Below are 26840 nucleotides of genomic sequence, written 5' to 3' on the forward strand. Positions count from 1 at the left end.
TCTCCCGTGGACCCCTTCCCTCTCTAGACAAGACTGACAGTGAAGTCCCTCGGTTCCTTTGCAGTCAGACAAAAGGGACAAATTCAGTCAGACAAAAGGGATACAAACAGGATTTGGATTAGGAAGGTGTTGTAAAGGAGTGGGTAGGAGTGCTGGATCTATGGGAGAAGTTAATTCTTCCTCACTGGGGCCATTTGGGGAGGACAAATCAGAGACCTTATATATACATAGACCTGCACACCAGGTGAACTGAGTGCTGTGTAGGGTAGGGAGAGGCAGCATCATGATTCCCCAGCCCAGTCCCCTCCCCCCACCACATACACCCGGACCATGAACTTTTTGCATCCTGTTTCCTGGCTCTTCCACACTGGGCACGCGACCACAGATTTAACTCTCAGCACGCACTTCAGAGAGAAATGGCAGCTTTGGACAATTGCAGTCTGTGTAACTAGAAAGCTGCTCTGTCCATGCTGATGGCAAAAAGGAGGCGATTCCCGCCCTCTCCGAACCAGCTCACACCTTGCAGTGCCCCGACGGAGCGCTGAGCTGCCAAGAGAGGAATCCCTCACTCGCCCCTGGCAGCGCTGAGCCGCTGGAGGGAAGAGCGCTCGCTAATGATATGTACCCTTTGCTCTGTTAACACAAAGATTTTTCCCCCTGCCACCCTCCCCAGCCTCACCCTGCAGCTGGATTCCAGCCAGTGGAAGCCCTTTAGAAAATGGAAATGGATGCGTCTTTCACAGTCATTAGTGTGAATTGTGCTAATGGGATGTCATGATAAATACTGACAGTTCGCTGAGGGCCGCAGCGCTCGCCACGACTCCAAAGGAGGGGGCAGCAGATGCTCCAACAAGCTCCAAGTGCGGCCATGGAGGGGGAGGATGCGCTGGGAAGGCAAAGGCAAGCCGGGCAGGCAGGCTGGTGGGGACATAAGAGAGCTTGCTGCTTCAAGGTCACCAGCCCGAGAGCAGCCCTGGGTGCTGGCAGTGCTGCAAACGCAGAGCGCGGGGGTAAGGGATGCAGAGGCTGGGGATTGTGCTGCTTTGGAAGGTGAAGGTCTGAGGGAGCCCCAGGGGAATGCCAGCTGTTAGCATATGTGTGGAGAAGGGCAGCCCAGGGGGCTGCACGGCAGGATCATGTAAGTGCTCCAGGGCACCGCTAGCAAGGGTAGTTTCAGGGCAGAGATGAGATGCCCATGTTCAGGGGAGAGGATTACTCGACTTGCATTATCATTTGTGCTTGCATGCACACAAAGAAATGAGCTTAGAGCTTCAGTACCTCAGGGAACTGACCAGCATAACTATAGTTAGATAATTATACCATTAAATCTATGCTAATACTACTAAGGCTGGTCATGAATTTTTTAACAAACCAGTGTTTCATTGGAAAATACCAACTGATTTTATCAAAGATGAAACTTTCTCAAGGACAAGGACATTTCAAATTTAAAAAAAATACAATAAGAGTCAGAACACACAATTATTACAGTGAAGTGTTTTCAGAACATTTCTCTCTAAGCAGGATTTCCAAGTAAATGTCCATCCATGAATCAGAGAGTCGAGGGACCTCAAACTGTGGATCGTCCACCCACAGCAGATACTGATCAGTAGGCTGCTAAGGAGCTCTTCCTGATCTCGCTGATTTATTTTCACTGATAAAAATCTCAAAATAATCTGATTTTTATTCTGGTGCAGATCAGAAAACAATTTTTGCATCCTAAAGTCTGGTAAGGCAGGAAGAACTAGTTCACACTCTGCTCCCAGTATAATTCACCCTCAGGGAGATGCTGTTCTAGAATAAAAGCATTTTCTTACTTTGGAGTAATTACTTTTATTCCAGAACAGATTATGCACATGAGGGAGTTAAAATAACATAGCTAGAGCAATAAGTGCTGTTCTATTGCCACACGACTCAACTTTCCAGAATATTCCAGTCTTAAAGGATACAAAAGTACATATGTAGTCTTTTTCTCTTTGAGAGTATTAGCTCTTCTTAAGACAATGCTTCTTATAGATGGCCTATTGACAAAATCAGTCTTGTCCAACAAAATTAGGCCTTCAAAGACAGGTGACAGGTGACCCGTGACTTACTCGAGGAGACATCATTGACTTTATTCTTTGAGCAGCACAGGCACAAACAGACATGCATGCACACATACAGGGAGCATGTGCACATTTGTGTTCATTTCTTATCCCTGACCTGATCCTTTGCTGCTTCTGAGATGGAAAGCAAAGAAAGAGCAAGGAGGCCTTTCATCACAAATGAGACTGAAATAAAGAGTGGGGTACAAGGTGCATGTGGTGTCAGCACATTACATTACATCCACCCATCTCTTTTCTCCCAATATTTCTCACTGGAAGTAGCTCTGAAGACATCACAATAATGACTATTGGCAGGATTTGTGTGGGCGAGGTGCTGAGAGCCAAGCAAGCCCAAAGTCTGAATTAACGTTTGAATCTCCCACGCAGAATGTCCTCTGCAGTGCTGAGATGAGGTCAACAGATGGAGGGGGATGGAGAGGAAGGGACTTCCATATCACTGCTCATGAGCTCATCCCATTTCTTTGCTCATAGAGTCTTTCCACCTGTTTCAGGTTGGGTAGCACTGCCTCTTGTTCTTAAAGACAGCCCATCAGCAGTATAATCCATTGTCCAGCAGTCTGAAAGCTTTCTGAGCCTTCTTAATGTCATTGTCATGTCACATTGGTCTAGCACACTTTGCAATACTCTATTTCAGGACTGAAATAGAGTTTCATGTTGCAAAAATGATTAACTGGCCAAGCATTACAAGCACTCAAAACTGACAGCTCAGAGGTTGAGATGCATTTAACAAAGAGCCCAGCACAGCGGCCTTTCTATTTGCTGGTGTAGCATAATACAGCAATCACCAAGAGTCCTTAGTTCTTCCACAGACACATTTGCAGCCTCTTGTCCTGTTTTTGCCCATGGACACAGACTTCTTCATTGCTGATTGACACAGAAACAGCCTGTCTTGGCATTCGGCTCAAGCTTGGGCTTTTTTTGCTGTTCCATTCAGCACAGCTGTAATCACCTTGGCCTGAACAGTGCTCAGGAGATCTCCAGAAAGTAAAGAATGTTAAATGCATTGAATCTGTAACGTCCAAGCTATCTCCGAAGCAGAAACCTAAGGATTACACTGGAGTAGCAGAGGCTGTTCTTGTTGAGGGAGAGCTTGCAGGCTTAGAGGAAAAGACATTGCCTTTTCCTCTAAAAACTGGACACCATGTACTTCTCTGCCTTGACAAATTCTGCTTTCTCATCAAAAGATACAGCCTTCCTAAGAGAGAAGGCTCTGCCCAGGCTTGGCTACCCAGCCTCAGGAGGGCTGGCATCAATAGCTGACGTAGTCAGAGGGCCCCATACGCACCAGAAGGCCAGATGAACAAACATCTAAGTGTTCACCAGCAAAGACCAGCATGCATCTTTCTGTGATGCATAACCTACAGCAGGAAGCAGATTCTGTTCTAGCAGACAATGATCAAAAGCTTCTGTCGCATTTATGAGATGACTCTGCATGTTTGTGTTGGAGGAGGCATGTGGCTCACTCGGAGAATCCATAGGGATTTGTGGCTGCCTCTCATTTAAAGACCAAAAATCGCAACTAGAGCTGTTACCCAGATCAGAACATCACCACATCAAGAGAAATTTCCTATCTGACCTCAACATGTAGATCTTTCATACATGACTTCACAGCTGTGACTACATGGAACTGCTGGCATGCTCAGACTTGCATTCAAGCACTAACCCGGCAAGCGGGGGACACCAAGTGCAGAAAAGCCCTCCCCAGCTACTAGATGCTGCATGGATGCAGCACTGAACATTGCAGAGGGCAGTACTGCCCTGACATTCGCCTCCTTCCGTGGCTGGATGGATGCATGGACTCTGCCCCCCTGTGTCCAGTGCCAGGAGGGAAGGCCAGCCTCGGGGGCACACACAACTGACAGCGATTGTGTGTCCCCAGGACAAGCCCATACTGTGTGAGGCAGGTCCCAGCCTGGGCAGGCGGTGCTATTTGACCCTCGCGCGGACCATTCATTCCCCTTGGACAAAAGAAAGTCTTGTTCAATTCGATGTCGATGAAAGATGTGGAGCAGAGAGAAGCTCGGAAACAGAAGCCACTTTCTCATATAGCCGAGGAGCTGGGTGACAAGTGCCCTCTGTTCTCCACCCCCAGCCTCCCTCCACCTCCCAGAAGGAGCAGACAAAGGACGTGTCACGACCGCCTTTTGGAAAAAGGATTTGACATCACTGTCAGTAGAGCAGTTATGGAAAGCAGAGCCCTTCACATCCTTCTGGATGCAAGATTAATACTGGCTGTTAGGAATGGCAGTGCAGAGAGATCTGCTGTGGTCAGGGTGTGTTGAGCGGCAACATCTCCTCATCGAGGTCAGGGTCCCTATGACAGTGCTTTCAAAACTACTCCTGCATCGATTCACTGCAATGGGATGAAGGATCCACCCATGCTTTCAACAGATAGCTCACTTAAGATTTAGTTTCTTACAAAAGCAGTTACTTACCTTTAAGGAAAAGCCTTATGGAATTTAATGGAGACAAGACTGACAGAATGGCACAGAAATAATTCTTAAAGCTGACAGTTTAACAAAGAGCATCTTCCTTTTTTAAGCCATTCTATAGAGATCAACCCTCAGGATAAAGCTCTCTGCTTGACACCAAGGAATGGGTCATAAATCCATCAAAAGGTAAATCATATCTTCCCTTTGCAAAACTTTTCCAGAGAGGCAGAATGCTGAAGTGCCATCTTTGGAATACACATGGAGCCCCTGTCCAAACAACTCAATGGTTCAGGGTTTCTTTGAACTTCTCTATCAGTACAACCCTCCTTCTCACCTCCCTGCTCCCATCCTGTTCTCTCCCTATCACATGGGAACATTCTCTCCTGCAGGGATGAGACCAAAGCCTGACTTTCTTTAGATCTGCACTTCTTTAACTGGTGGGCAGGAGGATCTGAGGGAAGACACTCACTCAGGCTCTCTCCAGCCTTTCACGGACGGACCCCATCCCTAGGGTGCAAGGAACATGCAGAAGCAGGCAATTGCTCCCCCCACACAGAAGGTGTGTGAGGTGTGTGAGGGCTCTGGCCTGCATGCAGCAACCCTTACTCATGCTGTGCAACTGGAAGCTGATTCCTGGAGGGTTGCAGGCTCTAAGCCCCTCTGCAGTGACACTGCTCTGCAGGTGACCGAGGAAGGAGCAGAGAGCACTGGAAGCGCCAAGGCAAAGCCCTGTCAGAGGCTGTGAGCAGAGCCCTCACAGCGGCTCTTTGCTGCACCTTTGGAGTGGTGCTGCCGAAAGAGCTGCCTCCCAACTGCAGAACAGCAGATGTGTTTACCACACATCAATCTGTCTCTGTCTGGGTCCTTACCCGGCCCCCATCATCATCCTATTCAAGAGTCTGCAAAGTATTTAAAAATAGCATTAACACTAACAATCTCTCTTTCTTTCCTCCCAAGCTTGTAGCAGAAATAGCTTGATTAGTGTACAGCTCTGGTGCTTCAAGGGGGAGAGAAATGAAACTGCAGAGCTTTGCAGAGTGGCTTCTCAGCCTTCTTCAGGCAGCAACTGCTGGCTGCTTCGCTGAAGCACAGGTTCTTAAAGCATGGCAGATTTTGGATCAAGGACTGCTTGTTCTGCCACACATATTCTCAGGCAGATTTACAATGAGGAGAGAGAGAGGCCCTGCTGCAGCTTTGGACCTTGGAAGAGATGCACCTGACACCCCTCCTCATCCCCTGCCATTACACTTTAACCACATCCAGAAGGTTGGGAAGGAAAGGAGTTGGGAAGGGGGCTGTCCTGGGGCAGAGGTGTGGACTAGGCAGAAGACAGCTCAGCAAGCTCTCTGAAAATACCATCGGGCTGAATGTAGCCTGACCAGGGAGGGGCTTGGCAAGCAAGACCTCTGGCGTCTCATTGCATCCCTCAGATAAGGATTTCAGGGGTGACTTTGAGGGAATAACTTGTCTTCTCCAGCAGAAAGGGTGCTACCTTCCCAATTCAGAGGGAAGGTTTTACTCACTTTAGTCTGCAATGTTTTGAGATCTGTATTTACATGTGTTTGCAATGTTTTGAGATTTGCGTTCACAGAGACAGCGTGATGCCACTACCTAGCAATGCTGCACAGGCCGTGTCAGGTGCGGGCATGACTCTTGACTGAACTTTTCAGTAGGTTTCCCTACCAAATCCACATCCCCTGTGTGCTGTCCTCCAGGGCTGCTGCCAGCTCTTCCTCACCTTATGTTTGTGAAATACACCATGCCAGCAGGGAATCAGCAATGGCTCTCTTTGCTTCTCCGCTGCCTTGAGGGCACTGAAGAGGCAAGTTCTCAGCACAGCTGCGAACAGATGGTCCCAACAGCACAGCACCACACACATTCCCTCAGCAGAGGACACCAGCAAGGTCCCTGCTGCCCTGTAGCCAAATCCCCTGTCAAAAGGAAGGGTGGGAAGTGTGAACAACTCGCTCCCCCAATCCTATAAGGTGCCTCAGACACACACTGCACCATGCATTGCTTCTAAAAGCTGCAACAGGAGAGGTGAGCCGGGAGAGTGGGGAGCAGCTGCAGCCACTCAGCCCAGATGGAGTAAGACTCTGGAGGCTCATAGCGCTGCGGCACAGCTTCCTCCTTTGCAGCACGAGTCAGTGAACATTTTCCACAGTGTTTCCTCTGCTGTGACTTACTGCTGCAAGATTCAGGGATGTGGTCTGTGGGTCTGCCTCAAGGCTGACACAGCATCAGGCCCCTTAGAGCATGGCAGTGAAAAAACAAGAAAAGCAAATTGCAGGAATAAATTGCACACAGATTGCACCTGTAAGCTACCATCTCCAACAGCATCTCTCCCAGGATCTCGAAGCACTTATCAGCTGGGAAGGAGCTTAGCTTAGTGACAGCCTCAGGATGGAGGTTTCGTGGAGTTTCATGTTGTACTTTCAGTGGAGGAAGTGTGGGCAGAGACAGGGGCAGATGGCCTAGGAAAGTACAGCATGCCAGGGAAGAGCTGCCACCCAGAGCAGCAGTGAGCAATCCTCACTGCAGTGAGGACTGCTGCATGTGTCTGTGCTGGACAGAGCTGTGGTGGCAGTGGAAGGAGGAAGGTCTTACCAGGGCAGCAGCTCTACTGCCATGTGGCTAGGAACACAGACTGCCCCAGCCACTGCCTTCAGGAGGGATAAAGAGGACTGTAGCACACTGGATACTCCACTGTCCCCTCCCATAAATCTACTGTGGATGCTTTATCTGAGAAAAATATCTCTGCACAGACCCATTTGCCCCAGAACTGAGTTTCATTGCAGAAGTGTGCAGCTTTTGCCAGAAGCCAGCTCTGATTGTGGTATGAGGGGAAGCATCCTCCTGCACTGCTGACTCTCAGCACCCCCAGTCCAACCATAGGACAGACTGTTTAAATTGTGGTTCTGTGTGCGGCAGTGAAACAGCCATGTCAAAGGTTGTGGACATAAGAAGGGAGAGCCTGGAGCATGAGTAAGCAAAGTCTGAGTGGTCTGGGTTTCCAGAGTTTCCAGCAGCCTTGGACCCGATCTCTTCTTCATGCTTTTCCACTCCAGAGAGAACCCCAGAAGTCAAAGTCCTTAACCAACCTCTCCTAGAGAGGTCCCAGAGTTAGGGTGCTCACCCAAGGATTGCCTGCAGCTCACTAACCACCCAAGCTGCCTGTGGTTAATTATCAGTCAATTAACTCCTCCTCAAGTTCTTCCCCCAGCCACAGGAGGATAAAGTCTCTGCCTTTTCCCAGGGAATTCTGATTCAATGCCTCGCAGGCGTAGGCAATCAATTTCTTCGGTGTGGATTTTCCTAAAATCAAGGTGCTGCAGAGCTGGAGCAACCCAGCTAACTCATTCTTGGAGCAGGGTAATGTTTCTGCCAGTAGTGCAAGAGGAATTCAGGCTTCTGCTGAGCCATCTGGGGGGAAGCATCTTGCCATTTCCTGACACCCACATGCTGGCTTTCATCCACAAGCACACAGAACCCTTCTGGGCTGACCGTGCAACCTGGGGACTTCAAGCCTCCATGACGGATGGACGGACGGATGGATGGCTTCCTACCTTAAGGGCAGCCTAGGATGCCAGGGCAGAATAAGAGCAGCCCTCAATACACTTGGTGAAGAGCAGCACTCCATGCCCTGCTCTAGCTGGGGGAGAGGTGCAGAAGGACACAGCCAGTGGGTCTACACAGCCATAAGCACAGTAGGGGTGAGCATGGCCATAGTCCTTCTGGGCACTGAACTCAACCACTTGGAATGTCCCCTTGCAAAGGCAGAAGCAGGTGAGCAAAGGCACTGGCAGTGGCGTGATGCTTTGCCTGTGTTGGGTTCGCATCTGTGTTCCACTTTGTAAATGTCATTTGGGCTATAAAAGTCACTTGATATCTTTCTCTTCAAGGTGTTTTCAGAAATGCCTGCTCTAGAAAGAAACGTGGCCAAGACCTGCCAGCTATCCTGAGAAGGCAGACTTCTCTTTTTCTTCAAGAGCACTTGCCAGCCAAGGATCTCAAAACATTTTGCCCTGTTTACTGCATCCCATGGCAGGAGCTTTGTTACCTGAAGCCAAATGTGATCAACAGGTCCCCACCTGAGCCTGGGACTGTGCTGCTTTGTGTGCCTCATGGTTTGCTGAGAGCTGAAACCTCTCCAGGAGAAACTCCTGGAATATGGCAGTCACAACGCTCGGAAGGGTAAGGGAGGGATAGATGTGTGCTGTGCAGCCCAGTGCAAGGAGAAGTATCCTGCAGCAGGGCTGAGGTGTGACAGCCCTCACTTCTGCCCTCTGTGCATCCAGCCCCAGCTGGGAGCCTGAAGGAAGAGCTGCTTGTCACACCCCCCTTCAAGCAGCATGGTGACTTTATTATGGGCGAGAGACAGCACCCAAGGGAGGTAGGTAAGGGAAAACTGAAGCGGGCTTGTCTTCTGCTTCCATTTAACCTGCTCCGAGGCAGAGGCCGCCAGACAAGGCATTGGCTGTGGCTGTTCATGTGGCCAGAGCAAGGAATGGCCCAGCGGCTGCCGCAGTGGGAAGTGGTTGCACCGACATCACCATCATCCCACATCAGGGAAACTGAGGCACGCAGTGGCGATGCGCGCATCAAGCAGCAACTGCGGGACCAAATTCCAGAAGCACTGTGTCCGCTGGGTTCGGGCTGTGACTTCTAGGTTGCCTTACAGATAGCCAACCTGCACGGGTTACAGCCATCGCAGGTGGCTCTTTCTTGAAGCAGCCGGAGCGGGAAATCACCCCCGCACCGGTTAGCGGCAGAGATCCTCGGCACGGGCAAAAACATCCCGCCCCTCGCCTTCGGCGGGAAGAGCAGCGGCCGGCCGGGACAGGGAACCCTCCCCCTTCGAGGGTGCCCGGCCCCGCTGCGGGCGGCAGGGGCAGCGCTGCGGCCGTGCCCGGCCCCGCTCGCCTTTCCCCCTCTTCCCGGCCCGGGTCGCCTCCTCGCCATTCCTTCCCCCCTCGCTGGCTCCGCGCTCGCCCCTTCCCCGCTTAAGGTGGCCCCGCGGGATGCACGGCGCGCAGGAGCCGCTGCGGGCGGCCCTCGGCGCTCCCCCCACCCCCGGCACGGGGTGGCCTTAAATCGGCTCCGCGCCGCGCGTAGCCGCATCGCCGGCGCCGTCTGAAGGCGGGCGCCGCCATCCGCCGGCAGCGCCGACGGGCCGGTCCCGGTGCCGGTGCCGGTGCCGTTCCCAGGGCGCAGGGAGGACACGCCTCCGCCCGGCGGCGGGCGATGCTCCCCCGGCAGCCCCCGGCGCGGTGCCGCCCCGCGCCCGGCGCCTCGGCGTCTCCGCCGTGACCGGCCCATCTCGCCAGGTAAGCGGGAGACCCCGCGCTCGGGCACCGGGGCTTTGGGGGTGGGAGCAGCCGAGCGGTGACCTTGCGGTCCCCCGGTGCTTGGCGCTGGAGGGGTGCCCTGCCCCGCGACCGGCAGCTGTATCCCGAACTTCATCCCTGCTCAGCGCCAGAAGCGGTTCAGCGCTTGACGGGGAGCCCCTGTCCTTGCATCCCCTCGCACCTTGGTCCGGACACCTTCCAGGGGAGCGACATCCCAGTCCCAGGCTGGAATTTTCCAGGTGTGGGGAGATGCCTTCATTCCTGGTGTGTGTCCACCCGGGAATGTCGCCGCCGGGATCTCCGAGCAAGGGTACCCAAACGCCGGTCCCGGGCACGCCGCCGCTCCCGGAGAGGTTTTATTGCGCCTCTTGGTGACAAATACCAGAGAAGCCAAACTACAGAAGGGCGACAAGAGGGTTTGTGTACAGGCACAGATAGCCTCGCTGGGAACCGACCCCAGGTGGGCGTCCCAGTGAGGGGCTCTGGAGACGTGGACTGGGAGAGGGCAAGAGTAGGAGGTTTGCGGAAGAGTTCTGTCCGGTTCTACTTCTGTCTCGCACACGGGTGTCTGCCGAGGGATGCAGTTGCTGGTTTTCTGGAGCAGCTTGGGGTGCATCTTGCTAGATGAGTTGGAAAGTACTTTTTTTCGGCCTCCCGCTCCGGGCACTGACCCATTCAGCCTTGGGCCAGGGGAGGAGAGGGAGAGGTTCAGCAGCTAATTTGTGACTGAGAGAAATCCCTCAAGGTGCTGCAAATCTGGAGAGAAGCAGCCAGTTCCTCAGTAACTCCTTAGGGAAAGCTGCCAAGGGGCAGTTTCTGTGCAGCTGGAGAGAAAGGATGTTGGAATCAGCAGGGCAGCACCAAGCATCACCATAGCAGAGCAATAATGACAAGCTAGAAATACCCGTCCGATAACTTGAAGTCCACACAGCTCAGCAAGTGAGTGGGGGAGAGTGAGCAATGCAGCCACTGCAGGTGCTTTCAGCTCATGTTTTGGACCCAGAGGAGGCTTCCTTGTGCAAAGCACATATGCAGAGAATGTAGCAAGGTACAGCAGCTTCACACATGAGTCTGATCACCCAGTTCTGCTTGGGCTTAAATCTCATCAGGTGCAAAAAGGGAAAAATGGATGGGGAGGTTCACACCTTGTACCTCTGGACAGCCAGCAGAAGTGCAAGGCATTGACCTCACTAGCCTCAGATAGACTAGGAACAGGGGCCATATAGCACTTCCACAAGCAGGGAGATAGATGCACAGAGACAGCAGGATAGCCTCACAAAAGAGAGACCATCAATATTCTAAAATGTGATTCCTCAGCAGGAGATTATGGGAACCTCTGTCTCAGGAAATAGAGAGGGTTACAGGGCAGGAGGAAGCCACTGGCAGAGCTTTATGTGACAGCCTGCGTCACATCTGTTTGCAGCCGTGCACGCTGCCAATCCCCTTTTCTCTGTGCCCTGGAGCAGGTTGTGGGAGCTCCATCACCTTTGCTTGGTGCCTGCTCCGTGGTTTCCTGGAATCTCTCTGTGGGCAGGCACACCAGGGATACAGCGCCAGTAGCTGAGCGCATACCGTGCCTGCCCGGTGTGAGGCCAGGAGCTCCGTGACTGTGATTCCTGCCCTCCCTCCCCCCGTCCCTCCCAGGAGTGACTTTGGTGTTGCTTTCAGGGCACTTCAGTCTGCACTGAATTTAGGCTCTGCAGAGCAGTTAACGCACAGAGGTAGATGTGCAGCTAACAGGACCTATCGGGTGTTTCAGGAATCTGGTGAGACCGAGTTAAAGCCCTTCTTTGACATTTTGAGTGCAATAACAATAATAGTAGTAGTAATAATAATAATAATGATAATTATAGCGAAATCATCTAGGCAACCTTGCAATCCCAAAGCAATTCAATGAGCTGACACAGAGCACAGCTGAGATGCAGCCACCTTTACAACAAAGGGCCTCAGCCTGGCTTGCAAGACACTTGAACAGCCATGGGATAGAAAACAAAGCAGTTGGGCTGAGGACACTTGCTCCCACCAGAAGGGTTTTAATGAGGAAAGCTCCCGCACCTTTGGGCTTTGTTACAGTGTCATCTGGGAAGACTGTTGCCTAGGGAGCTGTACAGAGCTATACAGCAGCTAAATGTACGCAAGAGAAAAAACACTTCCACAATGTACAGCCCTTTAATTCATATTCTTTCTATGGTTTGGGAATATTTTGGTGCCTAGTTCCTGTGTTCTCTAATGACATCTTCCCTGCAGAGTGTCCAAGGTTATACTGGACAGCTCAAGGCTGTGCTTCCTGTGCACCCAGCATCCTTTCTTCTTGCCTCTGAAGCTCTGGTAAAGGTACTTTTTGGCAGGAAACTTTACCCTGCTTCAGCAGCAGGCCAGGAGATGTCCTTAGTGTCCGAGACCAAAGCTGTCCCTAGCAGGCAGCTTGCTGGCAGGAGCCTGCATTGGATTGTCTCCAGCTGTACCCCTGGATGGCTTTCCTACCCTCTTCACACGATAATCACCTGCCAATGACAGTGCTCTACACATCCCTGTGTTTCTCAGTGCCTTCATAACTCCAGCCTCGGCTGCCCCCTCTCCCAGGATGCTGGTGCACAGTCACCTCCTGCTTTCCTCCAATGCCTCAGGAGGCAGAGTTCCTGTTCCAAACATAAGAAGCCACCCCACAACTTCATCCACCTCTTGGAACTACTTCCAAGGCCTTTTCTTCCTTGCCTTGAGCACTTCTGATGGTCTTTCCTGTTCACAATACTTGGGAGCAATAAAGACGTGTGTTGCAAGCCTTCATATGTATGCCTGCAAGGGATGAGATATTTGATAGGCTTCAAAGATGCCCTTTACTGAGCATGCAAAATTGCTCTGAGAAAGCTCTGCAATTATTCTGCAGGATGTACACAGGAAAGATGATATCTGTCCCCTTCCTCCTTGTATCTAATTTGTTCCTAATAAAAGAAGAAGCCTAAAAAGGAGGTAATCAGCTAGACTAGAATCTGGGTCCTACACACCTCCAGGGCCCTGGAGGAGTCTAAAATCACTCTGCCCTTTTTGCTCCTGGCCTTTCTACCTAATAATAAGCATTATGCTTTTCTGCACCGCTTTCCATCCCAAGATCTCCAAGCACTCTGCATATGTCATTAAGAGCACTCCCTGCCCACATACAGAGCTGTTTGTCAGGATGACTACCCCCTCTTTACAAGGGAGACACGGCAGCTCAGCACGTCACAGCTGAGACAGCCCCAGATCATCTGTCTCACAGGCAAGAGGCCCCTGCGTCTCTGGGAAGCACTTGCTGGGAAGCAGCTCAGCCTAACAGGATTGTGATTTAAAACCTACCAGTACCACAAAAGACTGAGACTTGGCGCTGTCAGCACCCTCATCTTGGGTGCACACATGACTGCCTAAGATCAGTTCTTTGAAAGGTCAGACCCCACTGATTCCTCCAGGCTGGGGTACCTCTCCAAACTACATCTCATCCCGTGGTCAGCACACTTATGAAAAGTTGGTCCTTTAATCTTTCATGGAGTTTTAGGCTGTGCAGGCTCATAATTGAGAGTTTGAAGTCTCTTCTAGCTTGCTGTCTTGTGACATTAGTGCTCCCAAAGGCCTTTCCTTAAAACTCGAATTTATCTACTTTGCCAGTGTTCCCAAGTGTTCGGTCAGCTACCTTGCTGGCCTCCTCCACCACACAATGTGGGGGCTGTCCGATATCTTTCTGCCTGAGATGAAAACATCGCACTCTGCAAATTCCTGGGATTTATAAAACGTGATCTAAGTTTCCTCATGAGACACAGCTTCCCACGTCTGAGACACAGAAATGGGATCCACAGCTCCAACAAAGGGACCTTCAGATTTTGTTTGCTGTTCATCCCTGCTCTGATTAAGTAATCCCACTAATGCCTGGCACACATAGAGAGATTCCTTAAGATGGGGTTAGATAGCTCAGAAAGACACATGAGGAGGGACATTGGGGTGAAAAACAAAGCAATTGACAACACAGAAGAGGGAGAATGAATCCTTCTCTAATGCTTCTCTACAGGGCTTTTCTCAGTAGAGGAACTGGATTACATTCAGGAAAACATGAAAGGTAGCAATTTGATGATAAAAATAAGTATTTTCCCATGCTGTGCATTGTGACATAAGGAACTCTGTGCTACAAGATGCTGCTGGTGCTGAGTGTAGGATTCAGGAAGAGTAGAAATTGTGATGGATAGTGGGTTGTTCATCACTGAGCAGGGCGGTCGACTTGAAAGATATTTAAATCTTCAGAGTTGAACCTCTCACATCCTCTAGCATAGGATATTTTATACCTTCCAAAACCCCCAACACTGATCAATGTAAGATGAAGGACAAAAGGACACAGACATGTTTAAGTGAAGATCACCGGGGCATATTTTAGTTTCCAGGCAGAAGCAAAAAAAAAGTATTTTCCAGCCTGTGTGCTGACACTTAGCTCTTGTAGGCTTGGGTTTTGTCAGCTGGAGCAGGTTCAGGTTAACTTCTGCTGAGATTTGAGCTGGTCCAGTGGTGCTTACGCTGCCAGTTCCCCTGCCCGTGTTGTGGATTTTAGCAGACTGCCAGCGTCCTGGCAACTTTATGTGGCGCTGGTCTATGAATAATGCTGCATTGCAAAAGGAAATGGTTTTCTTTGGATGTTACCTCTTGTCAATGAGAGCAAGGGCATTTATTCCCAGTACAGCCAATCTCTAGCCAAGCAAAGTGCTGGGATTACTTGGAGCTGAACAGGGTTAGCAGTCGGGCAATCTCAGCTCTGGATAAAAGATTTTAGAGCAGCAGTGTTGTCTCATTCCTTAAGTTCACGGTGGGTCTGTGTGTGGGAGTACAGGGCACATGGGAACTGTGATTTGCTAAGCAAAGCAGGATTGCTCCTCGGCAATCCTTGTGTGGGAGAACTTGGAGGAAAAGCCAAGGGCCATGCAGGCAGCAGTAACTTGCAGACCCTGTCTCCCCTGAGGTGATGCTCCCCTGGGGCGTTGCAGGGCAGCCTGGCTTCTAAAGACACTGTCCCTAAGGGCAGGGTTTTAGCAAGGTCCTCTGCTCCCAACAAAAATCTCCCAGTGCCTCTTGATAGAAACAGCACAGTTGATCCTTGCCTGGCAGGAGTAGAGGTTGCTGGCTCCTCTCCCCCTTCATGCCCCAGTTGTTAAACAGGATAGTTAACATTCATCTTGCCCTGACCCTCCCTCATTCTGAAAGCTAAAAACAGCTGTAAAGGGGTATTTCAACTATGACTGGCAGATTTAATTAATTTTTATGGTTATGTCCATAGCTATGAGTTAGGCAACAGTGCTAGGCTTCATGAAAGCCCTGACTGTGACTGCAGCAATGGGACTGACGTTCATTGGGGTAAACTGCACAAAGTGCCACTTCAGAGACCAGCGCTGGGTGAGCCTTGGTGGCGGCAAGGGATCTTGTCCTCTCTGCTATGCTGGGCTGCCTTCCTCACTGGTCCAGCCATTGTGTTCATTGTGTCTCCCCTCCACTTTCTCTAGCACAAATGCCAGGGTGATCTTAACTTTCTCCCTGCTGTTGCTTCATCCCCTGGATCCTTCTCTCCCAAGGCCCTTCCCCCAGCCCAGACCCACACAAAGGTGAAAAGGAAGGAGGAGACGATGACTTTCCTCTATCTGCCAGCTTCTCTCTCCACCTCTGACGTGAATGAGGCCCTTCATGGTTTTTTCTTGAGCAAACACAGATGCTTTTGTTTTACGGGCTTGTGGGACGGGATGGAATTAATAAATCAGAGCGCCAGTGCTGTGCCGCCACATTCCTGCAATTTTAAGGCAAGATCACACACAAAAAAAGGGCAGAAACAGAATAGGCAATCTCTTCAGAGAGCATTCAGATGATTTGACTGTGCCTCCTGCTTGCTGTCCCACTTGGTCTCCTGCTCCCTCACCCTTGTTCATTCCTCCTCCTCCTATCTCTGACTTTCGCATTCCCATCAACCTCATTTCTTCTGTTCCCTTTCCCTTCCTCAGGAATCACTTTCAGTCACACCTTAGTTTCTCACCTACACCTATTTTTCTTCCCTTGTTTTCCTTTCATTTATGTTTCCTTTACCCTTACCCCACACTAAGGGGTGACCACGGCTTGGGCATCCAGGTATGAAGTGCGGTGTCCTGCATATAAGCCAAATAATCAGGAATGCCTCAGCTTTTTCACTGTGGACAGAAATGTCCGCTGTTACACCTGCTTCCTCCACCCCACTTCTGTTTTTCCTCCTAAGAATGTTGCTGCCTGAGAGATTCAGTGAACTATTCTGGGAATAAAACACAAAGTATTACTGTTGTCCTCTCAGATGTGGTATTTAACAGTGTTCCTTCGAACAAAATTAGATCCTGCCCCAGAACTGGCAGACCCTTTCCTTCCTTGAAGGATAACCAGAAATGCTTTGCCTAAAATTAATTCTTTTGAGCCAAATGACAAGTTTTAACATCTGTGCTTGGCTACCACCAGGTGGTAAGGAGCTAGGAGAAGATCTTTTTTCTCCCCTGTAATTAGCTAACTGTATGTGGGGCTTCAGGAGGACAAAGTGAACCGTGTGGTTAGTACAAACTACCAGCAAGGGGCTGAGACAGCTTTATTCACTGCGCTGGTTGTTTTTTCTCTAATGAGCTTAGGCGCTTGAAAGCCATTTCCCCAGAGTGCTTATACATTGTTGTGCTTATCTTACCTGTGGGGGAACTGAGGCACTGAAGCAGGTGAAATTATTTGCCCAGATCCACATACTGATGCACAGTTGAAGGCAGAAAAAGAACCAAGAAATCTTGTTTCACAGTTGACTGCTTTATCCTCTGGCCTCAGAGGAGGCCAGCAAAGACCTTTATCTTGTTTAGATGAGTGGATAGTCATTCCAAGAGGGCGCTGGGGCAAGGATATCTTTCTGTACTAATACATGTCTTAATGAGTCCTGTTGCTAAGCGGCTTCTATGATAGATCATGCATCTTCTTCACTAAGCATTGAAATAATTTTTTAATCATTAAAGCTAATACAGAATCCTCAGAAACATCCAAATCTCACAGCAGGAGCTGAAATTAGCAAGCAAACAGAAACCAAATCCTGATTATCCCTGTGCACCTCTACAAAGCCCACAAGCAGCGTCTGCTGAAGTCAAACACGAGCCCGACTGAGCTGTATCTCAGGGCTGGGCTGGGCAGTCAGAGGCAAGCTGGCAAATCCTGCTGCTCCACGGTCCACAGCAAGTTTTTTCCTCCCTCAGACATGCGTGCCAGCTCCTCATCTCTATGGAGCAATAGCAAAGGAGGTAGGAGTGTTGACCCCAGATAGCTGAGGCATCCCCTGGCAGATCTTTAGGAAGGAGAAATTATTTGAATTTTTTCAAGTGTTATTAAGTGGCAGATCTCAGCCTGGCCAGCATTATTCCCCCAGCCTATTTTTGTTTTCTTTTTGCCCTTGGAACCACCTCCTCCATCCTACTCCCACCAACCTCTTACATTTTCTGTTTTGTGAACAATTAGTTATTTCAGGTGTTCTCCTCAGTCAAGTCCCCTGCTCTGCCTTAACTCGTATGTCTGCTCTCCAGCATGGGATACCAGCACCTCTTGAACTGTAGCTGCCCACAGGCTTCTCCATAACTCCTCCAGTAATCCCACTGTGTTTCCCATTCTGGTTAGCAACTCTCATACTGTTTCCTATTTTCCTCAAACCTACAGTGCTCAGCAGCATGTCATCCAATTATAAGAGGAGGTTTTTTTACAGCCAAAGTGAGGTTTCTAACTTCTGTGTTAGAATAGGACTCTTGGAGCATTAAGGAAAACACAATAAATCTCTTATTACTCGATATGCATAAGCAGCTCCATTACAAGGGAACAGGACCATTACAAAGTCACAGGACACCAATAAGCATTTTGCTAAGATCATCACTGCTGACCTCTGTGTGGACTTCTAGGGGTGAATATAGTTTACCCCCAAAGGATTCTTTGGGAAAGGATAACTTAAAATTGCTCTTACCACCTCTAAGAGCCTCTGTTGTCACCCTCTTGAGAATAAATCCAAGCCTGTTCCTGTATCATGACCAGTCTCCCCACTTGTGCTCCTAGTCATGTCGGTCTGCTAGACAAACTCTGTATGCTTCTTCCCACCTAGCAGCATCTACTGGAGGTGCTGCAGAGGATGCTTGTGGCTCTTTTGTCAACACCAGCTCCTGTTCAGTGGTAGATAAGCTGCCATCTCAGCAAGTTTTATTCACAGTCCATCAAGCCATGCCAAGCCAAGCCACACTTGGATTGTAACTCTCTTGAAGTCAAACCAAGTCCTCGAACTGTTAAACACTGGTGCAAAATAGTCACTAGGCAGGATTTCTGCTCTTGTGTACTCCCTTCTGCACTGCACTTACCAGACTGATAAAATCTGATACCGAGTAATTCTTTCCTAGCCCAAACATGGGTCCTAACCTGAGCACCAGAACAAACACAAATGGCCTAGAAATTACTTACAGCAGCAGAAGCAAAAATCCAGTTTCTTCCTTCTTCCTTCCCAAGCAGTTTTTGGATGTTTCCTCTACCTCAAAGCTGTTGCTGGCCCTTCAGGGGTATCCTTTGGGGAGCTGGTAACGGATGGACATAGTTGACATGTGCATGTGTAAAGCTAGAAATACCGAACCTGGCCTGTTGACCTCCACAAATATCCTCATAACCAGAGAGAACTTTCCTTCCCTGAGCACAAGGAGGGGGCCAGATTCATCCCCAGAATCAGGAGAGATTCATATTCACCTCTCAGATTTACAGCAGCAGCATGTTTCTGGTTTTAACAAGAAACCACTCTTTGTCTGCCCTGATCTTCCACTCTTGGTCTGCCTTGGAAGCTCCAAGGGCTCTCCAACTGCAGAGAAGGGTTCAAAAAAAGCCTAGTTCATCTTCCCCCTCCAGCCAGAAGTATCTATTCATCAGTTATTCTGTCCAAGGCCAACTGGCAGCCCATGAATGTAGAAGGTAGGCAGGACAGCACTGCCCAGCACACCCTGCAGAGGGCAGAGGTGTAAGAACTGGGGGGACACATCTCCCCGGGTTGTCGTGGTTGTATTTGTGCAAAGATGATACTCCAGTCTCAGGAAACAGATCTAGCAGGCTACTCCCCAGCCTGGGGGAGTATCAAACCCCTTTTGCATCCAGGCCTAGGGCAGCCTGAAGCACATGATTTCACAGATAGGCCCATGAGTACAATACTGCACTGGCTGACCTCCCTCCCAAGGGAAGCTTTGTAAACACTACATGCAAAGACACTTTCAGACCAGGCTGCTTTCATGTGCAATTAAGGAGCATGGCAGAGAGCAATCCCTATACAAGCAAGCCCTATGGCAAGCTGCATGCACTCTAAGAGAGAGAGCAATTTGTTTCTCATGCTGTGAGCTCTTCTGCCCTCAATTCCCTCACTGCCTTCCCTGCCTTCCCAACAGACTCTTCCATTTTAACTGTGCAAGACACTGAAAAACAGAAACCAAAACCCACATCCTTTTTTTTTTTTCTGGTAGGTTTGGATTGTTGTTAGAAAGGGGCATGTGACTTTTGCTGTTCCTCAGCTCCATCTGTTCACCCAAATGCATCCACTGCTTACTTTTTCTACAAAATAAAACTTACTCTGATCATGGTGCATATATGCTTACAGCTGCTGCCAGTGCCCAAGTTAGATATTGCTGCCCTGGCATTCCCAGAAGGTGGGAATTGCATTTGGGTTTGATCTCAAACTCCTTGGTGCATTATTTGAATGCGGCCTGCCTGTAGTCCAGAGTCAACAGCTTCCCTGTTAGGACAGGGAAGGACAGTAGGAGAGTCCTAGCAGGACACTAACCATCAGCTTCCTGTCCCTTCTTTCTTTTTCTCTCTTCTTCCCTTCTTATTTCACAAGCAGAAGGCAGAAAAATAAATACTGTGGGCTGACTCTAATTTTCATTCTAGTACTTCTTTTAATCAAGCCCAAGCTATACAGATCAGCTGTGGCATTTAAGGTACAAATCAAGCAGCAGACCATAACATATATCCATTGCAAAAGACAATCCTCTAGGTGCCAATTTATCCATTCTACATTTGTATCTACAAGTGTCCACATGACACTTGGATGCTGCACAGCAAGTGGCAAATATAATGAGTGCTGATGATTTATTTGGAGGAAGAAATCAGAATTAGCATTTTGGACCATCTCAGCCAGTTACAAAGTGAGCGTATTTCACACAGCTCAGAGAGCTGCAACAGCAAAAATGTCCATCAAAGACACCAGGGTGGTGTTTGTCCTCTCTGTGATCTCACACAACTAACACCTGCATGATGTGGCATCAGTGCTGTCCAGTGTCCTCTCTGTCTCAATCTATACGGAGCAGCCACCCACAAGAACATTCCACACAAAGTTGCTGTTTGCATGATGCTTATATTGATCACATAATTCAGCCAGCATTCCCAAATAAAAACTCAGGGGCATTCTTGCCTTTACACTGTATTCATTCTCTGCCCACAGTTCTCTCCATACAACAAAAGATCAGCAGATCAGGGCTCTGATTCTTCAGGGGGCCAGCACACACATGTAACCATTAAAATGCCAGTGTCTTCACAGATTTTGGGAAGACAGTAGACATATTTAGCTACACTGGTGTTTTAAATGACATAACCGCTGCCCCACTCATTTGCACTGTGATTTCAGCCAGAGCAGTTTCTCCTTTGCTTTTGTTTGCCCTCCCTAGGAGTAATGGGGAAGTCCAGCAGGGAAGAGCATTTCAACATCGCCTTTGAAAGGAGGAGGAAAACAAGCTGTCTAAATCAATCAAGAGTGTGCATTAGTGATAGCTTGTTCCTCTGGAGGTCTGCATTTGATGTCATATTGACACACAGCTGAGATCAAAGCCTGTCTCTGTATCCTGGCTGCTATCAGAGGAACAGCATTGGCCTTTGGGCCCCATATCTTTACAAGGAGCTCGTGATCAATGTGATTTTTTCGCCCCATAACAAGCACCTGTGAAATGTAGTTATCATCAAATAATGCCTAATGCCTTTTTCTCTGAAAAAGTAATTCCTCTCCATCTTTGAAAATGTTCTGGAAGGCAATACTATGGGTTTTTCCTTTCTGCTTTTGTAAAAAAGCTGTAAAATGACAGCTCCCACTCGGGCTGAACAGGCATCAGCTGTTAACTCAGTAGGGAAAGCTCTGAATGAGATATACAGAAACTTTGGAACAATCCACTATTGTTTTTAGTTCCTTAGAATTATTTTGCCTCCTTAGGAAAAAAAAAAAAAAGCATCTTTTTTTTTTTTTTTGGCTGATGCAGATATTGGGCTGATTCATGCTGATACGTTCGGAATTATTATTCTGTAATAGTCATCAGCATCTACAAAGGACCTCAGTTCTGCCAGAGCTCAGCAGCAGCAGGGAAGAGGAGCTGATGTCTGAATAAGCCCCTGAGTTCCCTTTCAAGGCAGGATAACTCCAAGCTTCGAGGTCTTTCAGGAGAGAGCAAGCTTTCTCAGGAGACATCTGGTACCCCCTGCCTCTCCTCGGGCCTGAGCTGCTAATCTTTCTCCGGGTATTTCTGGCACCCCTGGATTATGGCTCTGCAGTGCAGGGAAATTGTGCTGGGGCAGAGGGCTGTGTCCCTCTGAGTCACAGCCCACCCTCACCAATGCTCAGGGGGCAGGAATGTGGTGACAGGTTGTGTGGATCAATTGTGAAGGACATTTGGGTCTGGGCTGATTAAAAATAGCCTTGCTTAGACCTCCTTTTTCAGGCTCCGGAAGGCTCCCTGCAAGGACGGGCTTTGCAGCCAAGTTCAAGGTCTAGTCTGTATTCAAACTGGGTTATCTCCATTCCTGCTGATAGCCCAGATAGGGCCTGGATACTCTTGATCTATCTGGAGATAGCAGGCTGAGCCACGTGCTGTCTCTAAAGTATTGGCTCCTGTGGGACCTAGCCAGCAGATTTAATTAGCTCCGTGAAATTCCTTTTTTGTTTTCTGTTGTTTGTGGGTTTGGGTTTTTTTGGCCTGGAAGAAACCCCTGTATAAGCCATCACCCTCCTCCAGTCCATGCTCCCACACACAAGCCACATGTCTAGGACAAGGATGCTCTTCAGAAAGGTGCTGTGTCAAGCTGTTTATGGACCAAGCTTTGAGGAATGCTCAGCTTAGCTTCCTGTGGGCAGTGGAGGGATGGGGGTTGTGCATGGTGTATTCCTGAGGGACAAGCCTGGTTTCTGGGCTGAAGTAACTGTGCTCCCATATGGTGAAGGGATCAGAGCTGGCAGGAGAGGATTAAGCCTTTCTTCTGAGGAAAAGGTGCAGGGGCTTGGGAAGGGGCAGCTGTTTCATTGGGAGTGACTCACTTCCTGGGGAAGTTGTCCCCACAGGAGCCTGCGCACCAAGGGACAGAGTGTTGATGGGGCTGAGCCTTGAAACTACACAGCTGCTGGTAGTTCTGCTCTTCCTGCTGTGGGGAAGGACCTGGCCATCCTTCCCTGTATTGTTTTATTATTTGTAGTTCCCTGGGTTTTGTCTCTCCAGGGGACTCAGTTAATTTTCCTTTGCCCTCTCTCCCCATGAGCAATAGGGGAGTGCTCACCTCATTCAGATGGCAGGTGTCACTTTCCTGCAGCCCTTCTCCAGGTCTGCAGCAGAGGGAGGATTAAAACCCACAGCAGAAGAGCACTCTCACACCTTGGGACAGAACTGTAGCCTCCTACTACGGCCTGGGCTACCAGGATGTCAAGGTCCCAGTTGATGTCAAGATCAGAGCATTTCTCTTCCCTGTTCCATCCACCTCTCCTGTGAAGGCAGGCTGAAAGAGTTGTGGCTGTTCATCCTGGAGAAGAGAAGGCTCTGGGGACACCTCAGAGCAACTTCAAATACCTAAAAGCGTCTACAAGAGAGCTAGAGAGGGACTCTTTACAAAGGCATGTAGTGAAAGGATAAGGGGGAATGGGTTCAAACTGGAAGAGGGTAGGCTTAGGTTAAATATTAAGAAGAAGTTCTTCATTTGAGAGTGGAGAGACGCTGGCCCAGGTTGACCAGAATTGTTGTAGATAGTCCATCCCTGGAAGCATTTGAGGCCAGGTTGGACAGGGCTTTGAGAAACCTGGTCTAGTGGAAGGTGTCACTGCCCAGAAGAGGTGCTGGAACTAGATGATCTTTAAGGTCCCTTCCAATCCAAAACAGTCCATGATTGTATGATTAACATTTTGCTTCCAAGAAAAAAACGCTTCTTTTTTTTAATCCCCCTTTGTTTTTCAGCCACCCAGTTCCAGCAGAGTTTAGGGGAGAAATTGCTACTTTCTGAGCAGAAAACCAAATCGGCCTTTTCCCTTCTTTTTCCCACCCCCTCAAGAAATACAGCTGGCTGTGAACCCTCAGACACTGTCCTATAGATCTAGCCAACCCTTTCTGTCCTACAACGATGCCATTCCTGAAGACCTGTCTGGGGGTCGGAGGAGTTTCACTACTGACAAATGCCCTGTTTTGGCTGTGTTTGCACAGCAATTACCCGTGCTTATCCCAGAGCAATAACCCATTCCACCCACTTCTGTGGTTCCTTGAATCCATCCTCCCACTTTATCGTGCACATCTCAAACAGGGAGGCAGCTGCCTGGTGAGGGAAAGAGCTGCAGCATCTCAGCCTGTCTCAATTTTTAGCACTATTGTAGTTTCGACTGAAGGCTCTGATGGGCCCAAGGGAATGGGGGGAGAGGGGACAGCAGCTTCCTGTGCATTTCAGCAAGGCAGGGACTGAGCCGGTGCTGCTCACCACAAATACCGGCGCTGCCATGAATTATGCATTCCTTGTTTAAAGAGAGGTCGCTCTCATCAATAATTGAAAGCTCCCTGCTCTGCCTTCAGCATCACATCTCCCACACCGGGAGTTAGGGAACTCATGAAATCTGCATGGACTTCCTCAAGGTGGCTAGGGGCTGGTGGAGAGAGGCAGCAAAATGCAGGCAAAACAAACCAAAAACCCTGCTGATGGCTTTGGTGTGTGAAATTAAGAGTCATCTGCAGCTACATGCAGGTCTGCTCCAGCCCTGCTCCTCACACCCCTGTCTCCTCCCAGGGTACACGCAGAACGGTAGGCTTGCAAACATGGCTCAAACCAAGATTAGGGAGCAGTTCTTGAAACTTTTGGCTCTGTTACCTGAGAGTAGTTTGCTTTGGGCGCTTGCCTAGAAAATTGTTACACTGCATGGCAGGATGTTCCCAAGGGACAGTTTGAACTGTGAAATTTGTCCCTCTGGGAAGATAAGGATCTTTAGAGCCTGTGTCTCCAACTAGAGCCATACAGTCCTGGGGTCAGTCCAGCATTCAGAGTCTTGTAAGCCTGGCTCAGACAGGCCGGCTGCCCTGAACCAGAGGCTGGAAAATCACCTTTCCTGCAGGGCAAACATTTTGAAAAATGTGGTTCTCATTCTGGATCAGGCAGGCAGAGGGCAGAACCAGAACCTCAGAGAGCTACCAAAGCCCATGTGATCTTAACCATTTCTGAGTTCTCAAAAAGGATGTAAATTGAGCAGCTTCTCAACAGGGTTGTAGGAAAATCAGAAGCACTGGAACGTGTCAGCCTTATAGTCCCCAGTCAGCTGCCTCTCTCCCTAACTTTCACCTTTCTCCCATTCACCCAGCATGTCCTTTCAAATACTCTGCAGCTCAGGGAGAATGTCACTCCCTGGGTCATTTTGCAGCCTGGAATCCTTATCCCTCTCTCAATATCTGGGTTGTCCTGCCTGTAACAAACTGTACCCTGTTGGTAATTAGTCAGTTACAGATGAAGGGATTGGTCACATGTGATGGTCTCACCTCAGCCAGATCTTGTTTCTCTTCATCATCATTCCAGGGAATCCAGCTCTTCCCCCTGTGTGCTTCTCTCATTGTCTTCTCCTGAATCCTTTCAGAATAATGCCCCCTGTCTCAGAACAGGAGCTTAAATGGAGACTGAATGGTGTTGCATCCCAGGAGCTGAGAAGTCTGACAAAGCAGCATGAAGCCAAAGTAGTACGAGAAACATTTTGTCCCTATCATACTCAGCTTTGTGCTCTGTGTGTTTGTTTATTTTTTAATGGAGAACAGAAGATTGATGGATGAAATTAAGAAGAGGGATGTGTAATTGGAAAACAGCTCAAGAAGGCTACAGGCAGCATATTGAAGGCATCCATCAAACATTCAGCTAATGTTGTTAAGGGTGTGTAACACAAACAAGGGCTGCAGGAGACACTAGGGAAAAAATGAAAAGGAAAGAGAATGGGGAATAGGCAGGACAGGAGAAATAGCAAGGGAGGAGAAGAGCCAGCAAGAGAGTACAATCAATAATATTTGTATTGCAATCACATCCAAAGGCTCCCGTTGGGATCAGTGCTGGACTGTACAAGCACATTAAGAGATGGTCCCTGCCCTCTACAGCTTAAACCCAGGAATTACCAGATGAATGCAGGAGATGGGTTTAGATGATCACAAAATTTTCTTCTGATCTTGAATCTCATTTAACAGGATCTACTCTGAGAGGGGTTAAAGGCAGAAGGAAGGTAGCTGGTTGTGCCAAGAATACACACTGCAATGTTTGCCAGCAGGCATGCAATTAATCCAAGCCACTTAGGAGACTTTGGTTTTAATTATAAAAAGTAGGTAAAAATATGTGCAGGAAACCTCTGTAAGCCCCACTGGGGCCATCAGCAGGCTACCCAGAGGCATCAATATGTGACTGGATTTTGATGCTGTGTTTTCAAAAGGATGGACTGATGCTTTAATGGACCACTTTGTGGGAAATATTCCATGAGGGGTGGACATTAAGAGAATGCAAAGGGCTTTTGTGTGGGTAAGGACAGAAGACAAAGGCTAAAATTATTAGTAAGCCAGGGGATTTCTGTAGTCCTGGAAACAGAGAAGAAAAGAGACTCTAAAGGACTGAGAAAAGGCAGGTGAAAGATATAAAGCAACGGAGAAGAGTACGCATGATGGATGCAGGGGGAGACAGTGGGGGAGACAAGGTAACATTTTAAAGAGAAAATAAAGCATTGCAATAGAGATTTTTTTTTTTTAATGGGGTTGAAGTCAGCTCCTCTGTGAGGTTCACAAGTTACCTGGGGCTTTATGCAGGGTTTAACTTGTTCAGCCTTGCTTGCTTTGGAAAAGCGATAGAGAGAAGGTGCATGCAGAAATAAATGAGCACGGAGCACCAGGGGAGTTGCACACACAGGCAGCATCTCCACTTGTTTGCTGTGTTTGGGAAGCATGAACAGGGCTGGCTGGAAGAGGGAGGAGGAGAAAGAACTAGAAAAGGAATGAGTTAAAAATTCTTCCAACTCTGATCCACTCTCCTCTGTGCTCTATTGGTAACACAGCTGCCACAGCTGCCTCCTCCTCTCTTTCCCTCCAGAAGCAACCTGAGTTTGCAGCAGTAGCAGGTCTGCTGCATAGAAACTGCGTCTGTATAATTAAGGCCTTTTATTAAAGGGGAGAAGCAGTGGCTGCCTGACTCTGGTGCAAGGACATTTGTAGCTGCAAGCATACTAGAGGAAGCAAGGAGATGTGAGGACCCTGAGCAAGGGCCTGGGTGGGCCTAGGTATCTGCAGTTGTTAATAACAATTCTTGGATTTCTTTTGTGGATCTGTCTGTTCTCACGGCCATGAGCGATGGGAAACTTTACTCTGCGCTGCTACGCTGGTAAGAGAAAAGATTTCCTGTAGGGAAAGCCGTCCCTGGTGTGGGCAACCTCATCCTGCCCTGTGTCTGGCCTGGATCTGTAGCTTACCAAACACCTATGTCTTTGGCACTAAAGCTTGAAGGACGCTCTTGTACCTGCCCCACACCCAGTCATCAAAAAGCAATGCAGTTCAGCAGAGCCAGCACGTTTGCTGCACAAGGCTCCTGCTCACATCACCAAAACACTCCAGTGTACCCCTGGCCACACAGCTTCCTTGGTTCACTTCTTTATCAGCTTTTTGTAGCTTGCAAGTAGT

At 49.0% G+C, this 26840-nt stretch overlaps 1 protein-coding gene across 3 annotated transcripts in view; it reads left to right on the plus strand.

The window, feature by feature from the left end:
• The first annotated feature begins 9715 nt into the window (after nucleotides 1-9715).
• The window catches only part of LOC132323139 (galactosylgalactosylxylosylprotein 3-beta-glucuronosyltransferase 1-like), a 28070-nt gene continuing 10945 nt past the window's right edge, over nucleotides 9716-26840 (plus strand). Inside the window, exon 1 of one of the 3 annotated variants that reach the window (XM_059838043.1) lies at nucleotides 9716-9861. The gene's annotated coding sequence lies outside the window, so the exon portion shown is untranslated. The remainder of the gene's footprint in view (nucleotides 9862-26840) is intronic. The other 2 variants (XM_059838042.1, XM_059838044.1) reach the window with 2 other exon arrangements.

The sequence above is a fragment of the Haemorhous mexicanus genome, chromosome 2, assembly GCF_027477595.1.
Source record: "Haemorhous mexicanus isolate bHaeMex1 chromosome 2, bHaeMex1.pri, whole genome shotgun sequence".
Lineage (NCBI taxonomy): Eukaryota > Metazoa > Chordata > Aves > Passeriformes > Fringillidae > Haemorhous > Haemorhous mexicanus.